This window comes from Capsicum annuum, chromosome 3 (assembly GCF_002878395.1).
Source record: "Capsicum annuum cultivar UCD-10X-F1 chromosome 3, UCD10Xv1.1, whole genome shotgun sequence".
NCBI lineage: Eukaryota > Viridiplantae > Streptophyta > Magnoliopsida > Solanales > Solanaceae > Capsicum > Capsicum annuum.
The window spans coordinates 215,846,016-215,864,222 of NC_061113.1; positions in this window are offsets into that span (position 1 = coordinate 215,846,016).

Consider the following 18,207-nt stretch of genomic DNA (forward strand, 5'->3'; position numbering starts at 1 on the left):
GTAATTGACTATGTCTGACAGTCCTAATTCTGTAAAATGAACTGAGTTAAAAACTGAAGACTAAAACTGTAGAAGATAATCATTTTACTGATATGTCCCAAATAAGATAAGATAACTGAGTTGGGGTCCAATCTTTAACCCCAATTAGAAGGGTGTTAGAACTGTACCATAGGTACCAACAACTATTGTAGAGTCATTCCTAACTAATGAGTGACCCCTGAGATCAGTCCTAAACTAGCCGGTGATCCCTGAGTATGTCAGTCCTATCTAACGGGTGACATCTGATATCCTACACTGGCTACATAGTTTTAAAACTTTGGGATTACTTCTAGGGATGCAATCCTAACTAATGGGTAAGCCCCTATCCCTAGGCTCGCTCGGTGCTGAATTCTATTTCCAACTAAAAGACACTAAACTGAGTATACAGAATTGGACTGGACTGACACTGAGTTTTTCCTAAGTTCTGCAACTGACTGAGTTCTGTAGCTGACTGAATTCTACTGAACATGACATGGTTGATACTATTCTGCAACTGACACTGGCTCTAGATAAACAGCTAGATTATCGGGTATTAAATACCCCCAGGACTCAATAGCATAAAAAGAAAAACATAACATGATCATAAAGGCATAACAATACTTTTTTGCTAACAATGCACTCATTTAGACATTTTGACAAACGTTTGATATACATGAACTTGTGCATGAATGGGATCACAAAATAACATGTAATACTTTCACTAGTCAATTCACATAAGCATTTCATCAAACACTTATAGGGCATAAGCTTGTACATGATTGGGACCACATAATAACATGTCATGATTCCACTATTTACTTCACATAGGTAATTTAGCAAATACTTGGGGAGCATGGATTATTTACATGATAATGGCCAACACATTAACATCATGATACATTAAATAAACTTGTAAATTCAAGGGTTTATCAAGATAATCATATATTCATCATACGTGCTATTCAATGTTCATGAAACTTGTAATTAAATCATGGATTGAAACCCATCTAATATGATGAACATGAATTCAATCTAATTCAAACAAAGAAATCATGAATTTGAGATCTTGTTTGTTTAAAAGGGGTTCTTGGACTTCATGGGTGAAAGGATCCCATGAATGAACACCTAACATACCTTAAAATAAGAGTTCTTGGAGTTTCTTGGAGGATTTCTTAAGGATTGACCCTAATTCTTGAACTAGGATTTTTGCCTCTTTGAGAGAGAATATTTTATTCTTAAGAGAAAGTGAGGAAATAATAAGGCAATAGGTTATTTAGGAGTTTAATTTCGTGTTTAGACTAATTAGGGTAGTGGAAAAAGACAAAAGTACCCCTGGAAAAAATATATAATTTGTCACTGAAAACCCCAATTTGGGCACCTGGCACAACGCGTCACTATCACGCCACTTGAATCCAATGGAAATTGTTTAAAAAGGACGACTGAGAAATTGACTTGTGCCGCAACGTGGTACAATCACGGAGCATCACTGGAAATTGACAATTATGAAAATAACTGGTGGTGCAATATGGCACAATTGCGTTGCCACACTGGATGAGACCTGAAAGCTTGGTGCGATACGGTGGAATCATGTTGGCTTACTGGTTTCTGAAAAATGCCATTTGGCATGCCTCTGCGATGTGCTGAAGTGCCAGTTAGCACACTGCTTTAAAAAAATAGCTCTAACTCTTTGCCCGGGTATTGGATTTGGGTAAATTTAATATTGTTGGAAAGCTGACTGAATTTTCGCATTGGCAGGCTCTAAACTAAAATATAATGAGTATTTAGAAAAATTTATATAGAATAACTCATGTACAGAGAGATAAAATGAGCTTAGAAAATACAGGGTATTACAATATCTCCCCCTTGGGAACATTCATCCTAGAATGAGACTGATTAAGCTGAGGAACACTGATAGACTAAGTTTTCACACTAAACATGCATGCTGAAACATGACTACATGACTGAACTATTGACAAGCTACATTCTTATATTGAACATGCATAACTGATGCATGGAATACATGACTAAAGCTACTGATAGGCTGAGTTTTATAATAAACATGCATATATGATGCATGAGTACATGACTGGACTGATTTATGAATCCATTGCTATCCTGAAGATGATATGCTATAATAAAGAATACCAAGTTTACAACCATAACTGGACATGGAATTGAGTAAATCTAAGAAAGACTGTCACCTTAAGCTAAGAATTCAAATAAACCTAAGATCATTTAATGAACATGCATGAATGGGAACATAATTGAGTCTAAAACATGATACATGAACCAAATATCATGAACTGAACTGATTCCTTAAATATATATGCCATGCCATGGGAATGGTCATACAACTGAAATTGGAACGAGAGAGTCAACTTATGAGTACCCGTTACTCCAAATTGTATTCATTATGAGAAGAGAAACTTAAAGGTTTAGGATATGAAAGATTGGGAGTTATAGTGCATCTCCCTCTTGGGATATTATATCCCTTGAAGAATGGAAACTTGGCTGATATGTTGAGTAAAAGTTGAGATGATGCATAGGGTACCTACAAACTGAATCATGACTGAATATCTGAGATTTAAAACTGAGGCATGATACATGAACTGGGCTGAAGTCGTAACTACTAGGATGCTCCATCTTGGAATGGGCATATTCATGAGACTTCAGATAGGGCAACTGGGCAAAACGATGGGAACCCATATGAACTTGTCTGCCTGAATGCTAAACTGAATTCCTAGATTTACGGACTAACTCATACTAAAAACTTATACTCAACTGGAGCATTTCTTGACACTCTTTCTGTAATGTTCTACTGACTCTAGGGAGCAAGGAAATCTTGGCATGATCTGAATAAGACATCTGAATAAGAAATCATAACATGACTAAAATTCTATAATATGGGCACTAATGACTCTACCTACAGAGGTCTGATCTGGACTGAATTCTCCCACTATGTTCAAGGTTAATCAAATCGCCAAAATGTATTTAGCCCTTTACACATCATTATGACATTTAAGCCTATATTCATAATTATAGTCTCATATAAAACTAGCATACAACAATCTTTTCTTAATATTAAACATTTACTCTCTCCCTTCTAAGAAACTGCTGATCACTACATCATTTCATAAGGAGAGTTAACTGATGGTTAAAACATGGGGACCTGAAGCATGAATGGACACTATACTGAACTTGAACCTTAACTGAGGCATGAGGAATAGAACATCAAAATCTTGGACTTTATCAAGAGATCTAAAGTAAGGATATACATGACGAATTTTGAATTTAGATGATCATTAGTAGTATAGAATAATTCATGGGAACTGAGCATACTGTAAAGCACGAGTACATTATTCATGAGTTGCATGACCTGAGTTTGGAGTTTCTGTGTTCAGGGAACGTGATTCATAACACTGAGTGAACTGGAACTAATCATACTAGGAACTATAAGCGTACATAATTTTTGATAATATGCACAAATAGGATCTATGATCATAGAAATGACATATACTGTGTGAGTAGATATCATGATAGCTGAAGTGCAATGCTTTTCACTGGGGTAAGGACAAGTTAGGCATCATCCTCCCCCCCTACTTTTCTACACATACTGCCATTACTACTAAAATCTGAAGGCCTGACTTTCTGAGATATCATAACTGGATAGTTCTTGTATACCTTCTGGGCTATGATAGACTGACCCACTGGGGTTGAGATTCAGAAAGGTTCTGTTAAGGTTTCTAGTTTGACTTTGAAATCAACTGCTATGTAAGGAATTACAAAAGACAGAGAAACTCCTGGTTCTAATAAGACAAAACATATAAATAAAAGATTTATAACGTACCAGTAACCATGTCAGGAGAACTTTCCTAATCTTGTTTGGACTGAAGTGTATAAAGCCTATTTGGGCATTACCCACTGACAGCACTGGAAGTAGCACCCTTCTGATTTGGGCAATCGGAATGAGCTGAAGGACGGTTGTACTGACCCTGTTGGAGCAAATATTTCCCCTCTAAGCCATAACTCTACACTCATGTATCTTGTGGTCTGGCTTACCACATCCAAGACATATATCACTACCAGATCTATATGCACCTAGGTGATGTCTACCACATTCTTCGCAAAGTGGATGGGTACGACCACTTCTCACACTATCCTAGGTTTTAAAGACTGGAGCCTTATCATGACTGTCATTCCTAAAATTTGGTAATGGCGTACTAGCTAAGGACGGAGCTAGAACTGAAGATTTTGGATTAAACTGGGAATGGTTACCGCTCTTTGACTTACGCTGGTTGAAATTAAAACTACTTATTCAAGCTCTCTTATTCTCTCTCTTCTTTTTCTTAAGCTTTTGCTCCTTAATATGTTAAGCATGGACCATAATCCTAAAGATTTCTATCTCCTTAAACAACATTGCAGTTCTGCACTCCTTAACCATACTATCTGACACCCCAGACTCAAACTTGCTTATTGTGGACCTATTGTCTACTACTACATGGGGAGCACACCTGGATAACTAAGTAAACTTAAGGAAATACTCTTTTACACTTATACTGCCTTGCCTGAGATTGATGAACTCTAACACCTTATCTTCTCTCAGCTCTAAGGGAAAGAATTTATCTAAAAAAGAAGTAGCAAACTCTTCCCACTCTATGGGTCCTGCATCTGTGCCCCTGTCTACCTTCTACTTCTTAAACCATGTATGAGCTACATCTTGTAGCTGATAGGCAGCTAACTCAGCACTATCACTGGAAGTCACTCCCACAATCTGTGATTTTTTGAACCTGATCGAGGAACTCCTATGGATTCTCTTCCGACTTAGAGATCCTGAGAATAGGGGAGGATTTATTTGGGTGAAGTCCCGAATCCTGGCTATAGCAGTATTGGCCATAAGGTTAGCCTGAACAGCAGCTGGCCATTTATTATGAGCTGCTATGGAATTGGCTGGAGTAGTGAATGCAGCTCTAAATTCTGCATGAGACACATGCTCATCTAGGGGATTTACCTAAACAAGATGAGGTGCTGACTAATTAGGGTCATGGAAAAATACCCAATTACCCCTGGAAAAGATATAAAATTTATTACTAAAAAACCCGATTTGGGCACCTGGCGCGATGTGCCACTATCGCCACAAGCCACTGGAATCCATTGGAAATTGTTCAAAAAGGACGACAAGGAAATTGACCTATAGCGCGATGTGGTACAATCGCTAAATGTCACTGGAAATTGACAATAGTGAAAATGACTGGTAGCGCGATGCGGTACAATCGCGTTGCCACACTAGATTAGACTTGGAAGCTTGGCACGATGTGGTGGAATTGTGTTGGCTCACTGGTTTCTGATAATTGCCATTTGGCATGCCTCCGCGACACGCTGAAGTGCTAGTTAGCACATTGCTTTACTAAAATAGCTCTAACTTTTTGCCCGGCTATCGGATTTAAGTAAATTTTGTATCATTGGAAAGATAACTGAATTTACTACGCATTGGAAGGCTCTAAACTAAAAAAATATGGAGTATTTAGAAAATTTAGATGGAATAACTCATGTACTGAGAGTTAAAATGAGCTTAGGAAACATGGGGTACTACACCCCTCTTTGAGTCGGTCATAAAATTGATCTATGGGTTCACCTAGAGAAGTGTACTATTTTGGTGGATTTTTTTAAAGCTTATGTTGAGGTTTGGCAAATTGATTGGATCATTGATTTATTGGTGGATTTTGGTAAGACATTGGAATGTAGTTTGATGTTGGATCAACAAATGGAGGTCGGTACCAAATAGTCTATGGAGGAGGTTTAATGAAGGATTGGAGATTGTAGGCTAGGACATAATTAGATTTTAGGATGATTTCCAAAGTTGGGTACAATATCTATTGAGGTTGGGGTATGCTTACTTTAGGCTTTAGAGGTTTTAATGTCTCATCGATGATCATCTTTTCCTTATCAATTATGGCTCTACCAAATTGGTCTCGACTATGCGTTTTCTCTTCAGCTTATTTTCAAACCACCTAATAAAGTTATTTGCTAAATTTTCCCAAGAGACCCAATTGCTAGGGTATTTTTCTGCGTACCACATCAATATTGGACCTATAAGTGAACTAACAAATGGCTTCATATTGTGACAATAACTTTTCCTTATAACTGCTAGTTGGTCAAAGTAGGCCTTCAAATAGGAATGAGGGTTTCCAAAATCATCATATAATGGAAATTTCAAGTCCTTAATTCTAGCCTTGTCTTTTTTCTTTTATATGGATGACTTATTCATTTTGGGTTGTTGAGATAGTCCAAGCTCATTGTTAGAAACCTGTCCTTTTATCGCCTTCTCTTTGCTCATATTTGTCACCCCACTAAGTTCTTTTAGCAATGCGATTATGTACAGACTTGGAGAAACATGTGTATGGTGAAAATAACCATAACAATAATGATATGGTGAAATAAGCATATTTGTTGTATTGTTGGGTCAGTTGTTGGGCTTCTCGATGAGATGTTGATTTGGTTGTTGGGCCTCTCATCCATACCTATTAGTCCTGTACTCGAAGAAAAATTATGAGTTTGTAAAAGGGGAGGTTGGTTTGTGTCTCTGCCTTGAAGTGTCTTCTTCTTGATGTCATTGTCTGGTTGATAAGCCTCATCTAGGTCTTCACTCAGGTAGACAGAAAATAAATGATTATTTAAAAGAAAAATCATGTTTGCAAAAAGTTTGTTGTAAAATGTGAAACGTTATTGAATCATTGACTGTGACATGTTTTGAGATAATACAACATCTTATAAGACCGTGTTCTCTTGTTTATGAAATTTTTAAGGATTGCTCAAAAATTTTTGCCCCGGTACAGAGCTATACTTTTGCAAGAACCCCAAAGTATAAAACGAATTTTTGAGGTCGTCTCAATAATTCTACCCTAGTTCATAATTTATGCCGATGTCATGCCCATATAGAATTTTTGAGGTTTTCTTAAAAATTCTGCCCCAGTTATATCTTTAAAAAGTACCCTTTCATTTGTTGTTTTTCAATTGGAGGTCGAGCACTTGCATCTTCAGCCCTCCACCTCATAGCATACTCTCAGAAGGACACATTGGGTTTCATCCATGATTTTTGTAAATAAGACCAACTATGAGTGCTGTCTATGTTGTATCCAAATTTTTCAATGAAGCTGGAGGCCATGTCAAGCCAACCCACCCATTTCTTCACATCTTTTACAATATACCATGTGAGAGCCTTTCACATGAGGCTTCTCATAAATAGCTTCATTCTAATCTTCTCATTCTTTCCTACACTTTCCAGCTTATCACAATACACGCGGAGGTGTGCGTTAGGATCCTAGATTCTATTGTACAATTCAAACTTGGGAGGCTTATGACCTTTTGGTAATTCCATGTCAGGGTGAATACACAGATCCTCAAAGTTAAGACCTTTCAGATCTTTGTTTCCCTCTAATTGTCTCAACCTCTCAACCATGGCCTGCATTGTATAGTTATTCTATGGAATCTCAAATGCACGTTAAGGAAAATTAGGTGGAAGGATTCAACATAGATGGGATTAAGGTTATGACTACTGGATGCATGATAGTGATATAAGTTTGAATTCTGGGGCTTTTGCGAAGAGGAAGAAGTAGAGTTCTTAGGATCTTGAACATGGTGGGTAGGCATATATGGCGGAGTTGGTATATTTTGGTTGTTTAGGATAGGATTTGGGAGGCTTTGGACATTTGCGGGAATTTGAGTCTGAGGAGGAGGCATTAGAGGGTTAGGAACACTTAGGGACTTTGGTATGGCATAGCTATCGGCTTGAAATTCAGGAGTATTCAGATTAAGAGACAACTTGTCCATATTGCGCACTTGTTCAAATTCTCCTTGTAACTCCAGAATCCTTTGATCTATTTTTAGTATTATTTCATTTTTTCCAACAACACTTTTCCTTTCAGGACTAGAAACCTCTTTATCCATTGCTTTTTTGCCATTGACAATAGGAGGAAGACGAGGAGGAGAATGAAGATCCCCTTGTGAATGGGTGTGATAGGCCAGGGTACACAAATCAACCTATGGTGAAGGAAACACAAAACAAAATAAAAACAACAAAAGGTGGAGAAATTAGTGAGTCAGTGATATAAAAGAATGAATCAGACTAACACATAGCAAGGACATTGTTTGATGTTTCCTATTGTGGGAACCTCTTTTGAGCCAGAGGTAGGCCTACTATTGTTTGAGGGTTTGAAAGATTGTGAAAAGTCATTTTGAAAAAGAATTCTAATTTTTACACTTATGACATTATGGGAAGGTGAAAGAAATGGAGGATATAATTTGATAGAAAAACTATTTGAATGATAAAGATTGTTTGACATTTTTAAATGTTAGGATATTTTGTAAAAGAAAGAAAAAAGGAAGAGGAAGACCGTATCCTTATAAAGGATTGCCTACGTATCTTATTTCAATAAGAATCAGGTCAGACGTAGTTCGAAAGTTTGAGAGTTGTAGAAATTGAATAGCAAGTGGGGATGAATTGGAGAATTTTGAATAGGCCCTAAGAGTTAATTATAGAGTCCTAACATGATAAAAAATTTAAGAGTAAAGAGCTCTAAAGTGAGGGACACCAATAGCAAAGAATGACTAAGACAATAACAACAAGATAGATAATACATACATAGAAATCCAACACATAACAAACAATTGGGCATCCTTTAGGGATCGTGAACCCCTTTGGACTTTGAATAAGACTAACATTCAACGCATCAAGGATTCAAAGGAATTCTACGTTGAATGGGATGCATATTACATAATAAAAGAAAAATGTAGCCAAGACCTAAAGGACAAGAGTGAGTTTATGACATGGTTCCCTCAAGTGGACAACTCGAGAGTGGGAAAACTTGTGACTATTGACGCATCGCTGATCGACCGATCCACACGGCATTTCCCGAAGGGTGTTTTAGGAAAAAATAACCATGCTACTATGTAACTGTCCATAAAAGTAAATAAAAGAGATTACAAGTGGAGAAAAGTATGAGTGGCATGCCAATTATATAAAGAAGTAACACGTAGCACATAGAAAAATATAATAACATGTTTAGCAACATAAAAACAAACAAATATCAAATCATAGAGCCAACAAAAGGGAGAAGAAGCGAAGGGATAGGCGTGGACAAATATAAAAACATATAAAAAAGGAAAGAGAGGGCTAGCATGTGGAAAAATAAATCAAGGTGTAAAAACAAACAATAATCATGAAAAGTCACAATCAAAATAAAATTCAGACAAATAATAGAATCCCACATAAAATACAAACTCGTAATGATTAGAACCTAAGATCCCCAATAGAGTCTCCATTCTATCGCGCCCCATTTTTCTCACGAAGAATGAGACTCGGCGTGACCACTCTTTTTGGGATTATTTTCAGGGAAGAGTGTGAAGAGTCGCCACCTAACAAATTAAGGTGCGTTAGGGAATCGATCAAGGCTACTATGAACCTATTTTGTTGTTTAGTTTTAGTTCACTAGAAATTTGGGTAAGGGTTCAAATTACTTCGGAATAAAGGTGTTTGGAGCCTTTTGAGGTCCACAAAGGTGGTTCCCAGCCGAATTCGTATTTTACGTAGGGATTCTATGTGATCAAATAAAGGTCTCTTATTTTTAACTTAATTTTTAACTAAATGATAAAGTAATTAATAGAAAAACGCATATTATTTTATCATTTTAATTGTTAATTATCTAAGTGATAAAATCGGTAAAATATGTAAATAAGACAAGCATGGAGAGAGAAATGATATAATTTACAACAAAGGGACTGCTTATGTAATAAAATAACTACCCCAAATAAATAAAAATGTAAATTAAATAAAAGAATAAATTCAAAAAAAAAAACAAAGGAAAGTTTTGGTTTCATTTGGATCAGAACCCCAACTTATTTAATCTTTATCCGACCCACTGGCCAAATTCTTAAACAAGTAATAATGTCTAATGTCGTTAATGTCTCTAGAGATCATCACTTCTGAATGACTACCCGTCCCACCCGACCTAGGCTGGTTGTCAAATCTAAAAGGGCTATAGGACAAGGATAAAACTAATATCTTTAGAATACCTATAGTCCCACTTATCGCCCAAGAGGTGTTGGGCTTTGCTAATCCGGATTTATTGTCTAGACAAAATAAAGCTATGTTTTCTTAAGACTCAAAACGCACAACACATTGGATGTCACTTAGCATGCAATGATCCCAAGTTAGCCTCCGGGTTATTAAGAGTTGATTAATATAATCAACATGCAAAGACAAATAATAGAGTATTTTTGTGTCATTAACCTGTAGACATGATATCTAAGGGTCACACAATTATTTATTGAAAAGTAAGTGTCAAGACATCTAAAACAATATGGTAAGGATTTATAAAAAAGGTATGTCAAAGTTAAGCAAAATGTAAGAGAATAAGAACGTTAATTTATTTGTTATGTAAAAGATAGTTAAGCATGATGTCTAAGTGTCATATAGTTAATTGTTGTGATGAAATATAATTGTTAAGCAATTTATAAACAGTGTCATAATTTGTTAAAATAGGAGCATGTCAAAATGAAGTAAATATGTTGGGGTGTGACACCCATAAATTTGCTATGCAAAATACATTCTGAAAAATGAAAGTGTTGAAAATTAATTGAGGGTGCTAGTAAATTAACATGATTGGGATTACATTTTTTATAACTAAAAATATCACTGTAAACTTGTAAACATGTTGAACAATTATTTTAACATACTGAAAGATATTTCTTAATATTCTGAAAATTTATTTTAATATGCCAAAAATTCAAATAACATTTCAGAGATTATTTTCGTGCTGAACATTATATTAATCATGTTTAAAAATGCTCAAATATACTGTTTAACAAGCAGAAAAATGTTTAACATATTAACATGCATATCAACATGCTAAAAATTCTCAAATATATTGTTCAACATATTAACATGCGGAAACTATTTAAACATAATGTTTCACAAGTAGGAAAATGTTTAACTTATTAACATGCAGATTAACGTGCTAAAATGCCTAAATATAAGGTTTAACATATTAATATGCTCGAAAATACTCAACGTGCAGGAATTTAATGTTAACATGCTCTAAAAATATTAACATGCTTAAATTTATGTTAACATGCTAAAACATGTAATGACATACTTAATTTTAGTGTTTAACATGCACAAATTAAATATGATAGGCTAACGTACTGAAAAATATATTACCACGCTTATATTCAATATGGACTGATGTGTGAGCTGATGCTAACACATTTGAAGCTTTTAACTCTGAATAATTGCGAAGTCTTAAGCAACTTTTGTTGTTTTTTATTGCTTTTAGTGTGTTAATGCAAACATAAGTAATCGGGAAGGAAACCAAAGGAAAGAAGAATAAATCAGATGACATCTGATATAAATAAGCGGAAGTGTAGTTGACGTCAATTCTGAAGAATCGTCATACATGGGACAGGCCATCTAAGTTGCCGTCAAGCTTAGATAGAACCTGAAGAGTTGAGAGGAAATCTGACGGTGATTAGGAAGGGCCGTCAAATATAGGACATGGCGTCAAAATCATCATCAACCAGAGGAAGAGTATGCTAATTTCCAGTGAAGATGTGACAGCAGTTTTCATGTGCCATCAGGATTTTTGACACACCATCAGGATTGCCGTCTAAAGAGGCAGAAGATAAAAATTCAGTGGAACCTTTGACAATATCTCGCACACGTCGTCAGGAATTTGACACTTCGTCAAAAGCACCGTCATCTAAATCGAAGAGAAAACTGAAACTTTAATTTTATTTCCTTATTTAGGATTTACTATTTAAAGACTTGTTTTGGGGTTTTATTGGAGATGATCTGTTATTATCTATCATACATTAACCTAGGGAAGGGAGGCACGTAACATTTCTCTCGTACATCAATTATTCTTTTTGTTTTTATCAACTATTTTTGGGTTTCTATATGGTGATTCAATCGAAGAAACTACTTGTTTTTTTCCATCTAATCGTAAGTTATCCTTAACATTATGAATTCAACTTGTGAGTTTGTTCATTAAATCATGAGCGGCTAATTCCATTAGCCGGTATTATGGGATCCATGGATTAGGGTTTGATATGATGCTAGGTGTTTAACAGATTCAAAGAGTAGTAGAGCATCTTGAAATTTTGTTGTTTGAACTGATATCTAGTGGTTGCAAACATTAGATTATGCCTTAGGTTTTATTTGCTTTTAATGGAGAAATAGACTAGAGGACGTGAATTATCAACAGGGACTCGAAAGCTACCAACCTTCTGTTTAATGATTAATGTCGTAATTGGATTAATCTACCTGAGATAACATCCTATTGGAAATAGATAAGTTATCTAACTTCGAGCGGATTAGATAATAAATTGTCTGGTGAGGTCGAGAGATAAGTCAGATAGTATAATCGTCAGGGATATTCTGTTGTTCTACTCATTTCGAGAATCTCTAGCATTACCTAGTATCTGTCAATTCTCGAAACCCTTGGTGAACATAGCTCTGGTTTCCCATCAATCATGATTACAAACACAGAAGTATTGAAAGTGATATTTAATACACTGTGAACTTAATACCCCATCTTTCGGAAATAGTAAACTACCAGTAAAGTCTTTTGTAAATAAATCAAAGTTCACACCCTATTCCCTGTGGGATTCGACCCCAACCTAGTTGGGTTTTATATTGACAACGATCACTTATACCCATTCAAGAGTGTAAATTGAGCGTTATCATGGACATGTTGAAAAAAAGTATTAACAGGCTTAAACTCAATTTAATACGTCGGGTGTTAATTAAAAACCTCAAAGTAAGATTTCTAAGCGAATTAATTAATAAATCGTAGATTAAGTGTCTAAATGATTCGTGTATTAATAAACCCTAGGTTTGTTTGCCTACATGATTCACATAGAACGTAATACACATAAAATCCTAGGTCGTGTTTACCTATACTATTCATAGAGCACGTAAGTTCCTGCCCCCAGGCAGTCCCCAATTATTATTATATCAATAGCGTTTTTACAATAATTCCATACATACTACATAAAATAAAATAAACTAAAGTAGGCAGACTCATCCCATTCCCGAGCGACTCTTCAAATCCCACAATTGTCTATTTGTATCTATTAGACATGAATAAAAAAGCAAAGCAAGCATAAAAAGAAAACAATATGCTTTCTAATACAGAAACGACAAAACATAGCTATAGCAATCAAGAACATTCCATAATATCATAAAGTCATCAGAAGGAATTTATATCGATAGAGACGTACCAGTATACGATAAAAGAATAGTAAAGAAGACGTTCAAGCAACGGTAATGCAATAATAAAATAAATCGGGTGCTTCGTCAAAACCTAGGAGATTGTGCTTTCCAAAATAGTAGCGATCGAAGCTGTCTCAAAATCGAGAGCCAAGAAATATTTAAAGTGTTATAAAGAGAGCAAATGTTCAGTGTTTTAACAAGAGAATGTCATCGTAATAGTCAAAAACTCTATCCAAAATAGTGAAGAAAGGTTTGGTTTATATAGCAAAAAGAGTCAGGAAAGTAAAAAGGAATGAGAATATTTTTATAAATCAATTAGGAAAAATAGAAGGAAAAATATTTCAGAATCAATCTCTAATCAATTAAGAAATCAATCATCAATTGAGAATGAGAAAATTTTGTTCAATTTACCATAAATAGGCATGTAAAACTAATAATAATAATAATAATAATAATAATAATAATAATAATAATAATAATAATAATAATAATAATAATAACAATAATAATAAAAAATTATGCAAAAGGAAATTAATTCTGTCAAATACCCTTAATCATGACAACTTGATTATTCATCCAATCCAATTCAAATCACCAATTACACACAAAATCAATACGATACAAAGTCAAGTATTCTTTACCAAATCCATTTCAAATTATTAAATTATACACAAAATCAGTCCCACGATATAATTTAAAAATACAATACACAATCAAATATTCTTTATCATGAGCAGTGAATCAAATTTCTGTCACTATCAACTAAACCAAAACATAATCCACATCTAATAACTTCAAGAGAAATTGAGTAAAACTTAATAACCATATTGAGTTTCAAGATTAAAATTATGTGTCACAAAATTTGAAAAATTTTCACGTGTGACAGCAGATAGATGATTAATCAAACACAAATCACAAAATATTTAACAGAAAGTTTAACCGAACTAAACAAATTTTAAATCATAAATTTTTTCAAATTAAAAAGTAGAAGAGGTTTTTCAGACTAAAAATAAAATATGAGATTAAACATGGGACGGGTTCTCAAGAACCCATCGATTTTTTTGTGAAAAACAGTTGCATACCTAGGCGGGTCCATCGATTGAAGCATCTAGCATTTTGAATTGGTACATAGAGAGGCGGCACTGGTGGTTGTGTTCCACCAGTGGCAGGGGTAAAACAGCAGCATTAGTTCTATGGCTATTTGCCAGAGAAAGGGCATAGGTCATTATGTTCTGCTGGTGACAATGGATGGAGGGGTCATTGGGCTCACTATTTTTGTTGATGGAGTAGATGTGGTGGCACTGGTCGCTGGTTTCATCCGGCATGGGGATATCGATGATGGCTTCGACGGCGGCAGAGACATAGGGGTCGAGGGAGAGAGAGACGATAGAAAGAAGATGGGGTCTGATAGTGGCGCTATTGATTACTGGTAAAGGGTGGTAATAGATGGTGAGTTTAGAAAGAGGAGAGAGATAGAGAGAGAAGGTAGAGGGTGCAGCTGTTTTTGGAAATAGTTAGGGTTAGGGTTTTCTTGGGCTTTAGTAGGAAAGAAAGGGTATTGTGATCTCAGTCGTTGGATCAGTTTTAATCGATGGCTGAGATTTAAATATTGAGAATTTGATCAAAACTTGAATAAAATCTTAAATTGAGTCAAAAATTATCTATAATTGTAATAAATTGAATAAAACTAGGCTAAAATTATTATATAGTGTAAAAATTTGGTCAGAAAATAATTAAAACAGATAAACTGATTTAATTTAGGTTGTTATTTAAATAATAGTAATAGTTGTTGTAGTAGTAGTGGTGGTGGTAGTAGTAGTAGTAGTAGTAGTAGTAGTAGTAGTAGTAGTAGTAATAATAATAATAATAATAAATATAATAATGAAAACAAGACAATGTATTTGTAAATTATGAGTGCATATTTACAGAAAAATGATAAAGTTATGTAAGCTATTATATTATGATTAATAAATTATAAAAAATGACAACAAAAAGTAATAAAATAATTTGCATGTATTTTTGAAACCGTGAATGTGACGCGTAATTATTCTTTTGACATTAAGATAATACGCAAAAATATTTATGTTGAAAATTAATAATTTTAATAAAATAACAGCCTAAGAGAGGCATTCGGAGTTCAAAATTGGGTGTCAATAGCTGCCCCATCGTTGCTTGGGAATAATAAAAGAGTTTTCAAGCAACGAAAGTTGACGTAGTAGCTAATTTTATCAGACCGGGGAAGTTTGTTGGAATTAAAGCAACAAAAGGTGGTTTTAAAAATAGTGTGGCCGAGACTTCAGTTTCAAGTCTCCTACATATCGCTGGTTTTACGAGAATCAGGCCATTTGTAGTTTTAGATTTAGGAATGAACAATATTTCTAAAGAATGTCATTGATAACAGCTGGGGCGTCAATAATGGTATCATGGGTCGGTGGGAAGGTAATGAATAGGATTTGAATTAATGATATGAAGAGGGATGTAAAAGTGAAAGGTAGGTGAGTTTTAAGTTGGATTTATGCGATGGATGGGTAAATAGGGTGATATTTCAAAACAGGAACAAAAATTATATCTATTTGTTACTCTTTCTCCTTCACCTACGTACTTTACAATATACTATATAACCAAGGTTAGAGTATATACTTGATAAGCAATTGATAGACATAAATTAAAGATGGGAGTAGAGAAAGCATATTTGTTGTATTGTTGGATCAGTCGTGGGGCTTCTCGATGTAATGTTGATTTGGATTTTTGACCTCTTGAGGCAGTGTTAGATCGGGTGTTGGGCTTCTCAATATAACGTTGGATGAACTGTTGGTCCTTTCGATGTAGCATTGGATCGGCTGTTTGGGCCTCTCGATGTAGCATTGGATCCACTATTTGGCTTCTTGATATAACGTTGGATCAACTATTGGGCCTCTTAATGTAGCATTGGATTAGTTATTAGGCTTCTCGATATGATGGTGTATCGACTGTTTGGACCTCTTGATGCAGCGTTAGATCAGTTGTTTGGCTTCTTGATATGACATTGGATCAGTTGTTGGGCCTCTCAATATAGCATTGGATCAGCTGTTTGGCTTCTTGATATGATATTGGATTGGTTATTGGGCCTCTCAATGTAGAGTTGGATCAGCTATTTGGCTTCTCAAATAATGTTGGATCGGCTATTAGGCCTCTCGATGAAGCATTGGATCAGTCGTTTGGCTTCTTGATATGATGTTGGACCAGTTATTAGGCCTCTCGATGCAGCATTAGATCAGCTATTTGGCTTCTCGATATAATGTTGGATCGGCTGTTGGGCCTCTCGATACAGAATTGAATCAGTTATTGGGCTTCTCAATATGATGTTGGATTGGTTGTAGGACCTCTCGTGATGGATTAATTTCTATCATTTGTACCTATTAATCCTACCACTTATAGCTCAACTAGATAAAAATGGTTAGCACAGATAGATGTATATGTAGAAGATTGAACAATGTAGTGAAAACAACCATAACAATAATGATATGGTGAAATTAGAAAGTGTGTCTGTTGTATTGTTGGGTCAGCTGTTGGTCTTCTCGGTGTGATGTTGGATTGGTTGTTGATCCTCTCATCCATACCTGTTAGTCCTGTACTCGAAGAAAAATTATGAGTTTATAAAAGGGGAGGTTGATTTATGCCTCTGCCTTGAAGTGTCTTCTTCTTGACACCGTCGTCTGGTTGATGAGCCTCGTCTGGGTCTTCACTCAAGTAGACAGAAAATTAATGATTATTTAAAAGAAAAATTATGTTTGCAAAAAGTTTATTGTAAAATGTGAAACATTGTTGAATCATTGACTGTGACATGTTTCAAGATAATACATCTTATAAGACCTTGTTCTATTGTTTAGGAAATTTTTTAGGATTTCTTAAAAAGTTTTGCCCCAGTATAGGACTATCTTGTTGCAAGAATTCCAAAGCCTACTTATAGGAATTTTTTAGGTCATCTCAAAAATTCTGCCCCAGTTCATAATTTATATCGATGTCATGCCCATATAGAGTTCTTAAGGTCTTCTTAGAAATTTTGCCCCAGTTACAATGATCATAGAGAGGGGAAGAGAGTATTTTATTATGATGTGACCGAACTCCACAAGAGCGCCTATGTATCCCTATTAAATCATAATCAAGTCGAACGTAGTTCCAACTGCAATGTAATAGGGCGTGAAAGATTAAACAAAACCGTTTGAATTGATGGGCTTGGATCCAACTACTCCATTCATTTCTGGAAGCATGAGTGATCCTCCTGTGAAGACTCAATGCATGTACGACTAATGTTTCAACATCAATTGTCCAAGATTGAATTCTCTTGACTTATCTTCCAAATCTAACAAATTCTCCAGAGACTTCATTTTGTATGATCTCATTATGTGTCACAGACATAAATTCAATGAATTAAAAAGTGACACTATTGTAAAAAAAAATAGGAAATAATATCAATAATTCAAAAAGCCCTTATTAATGATGCTAGAATGTCTCAAAACATAGCTTAAAGAAAAACTAAAATTGCAAGCTTGCTCGAACACCGAGCGTGTTTATTTTAAAAATCATGAAAACATAAAAATTTCTCAAGTCGACCCAAGTTCCCCGTAAGGTCTGGATGGTGTATTATTCGATCCATTACTTTCCCTAGGGGCTCTTTTCTACTCATTGATGATGGCAATCCCTTTACTTGGTCAACATTGTCATTGTTCCCAGTCCACACATTCATCAACATCGAGCATATTCACGTGATGGTCTGGAAGAGGATTGTTGGTAACATTTGGTTCTGGGTCCTTCAAATGAATGACCTTTGTATCAATCAGCTGTTGAATCTTATTCTAAATAGTAAATCATGCCGCAGTGGGATGTCCTCTCATCCCAGAATGGTAGGCATAATTTGATTATGTTGATATCATTAATATTTA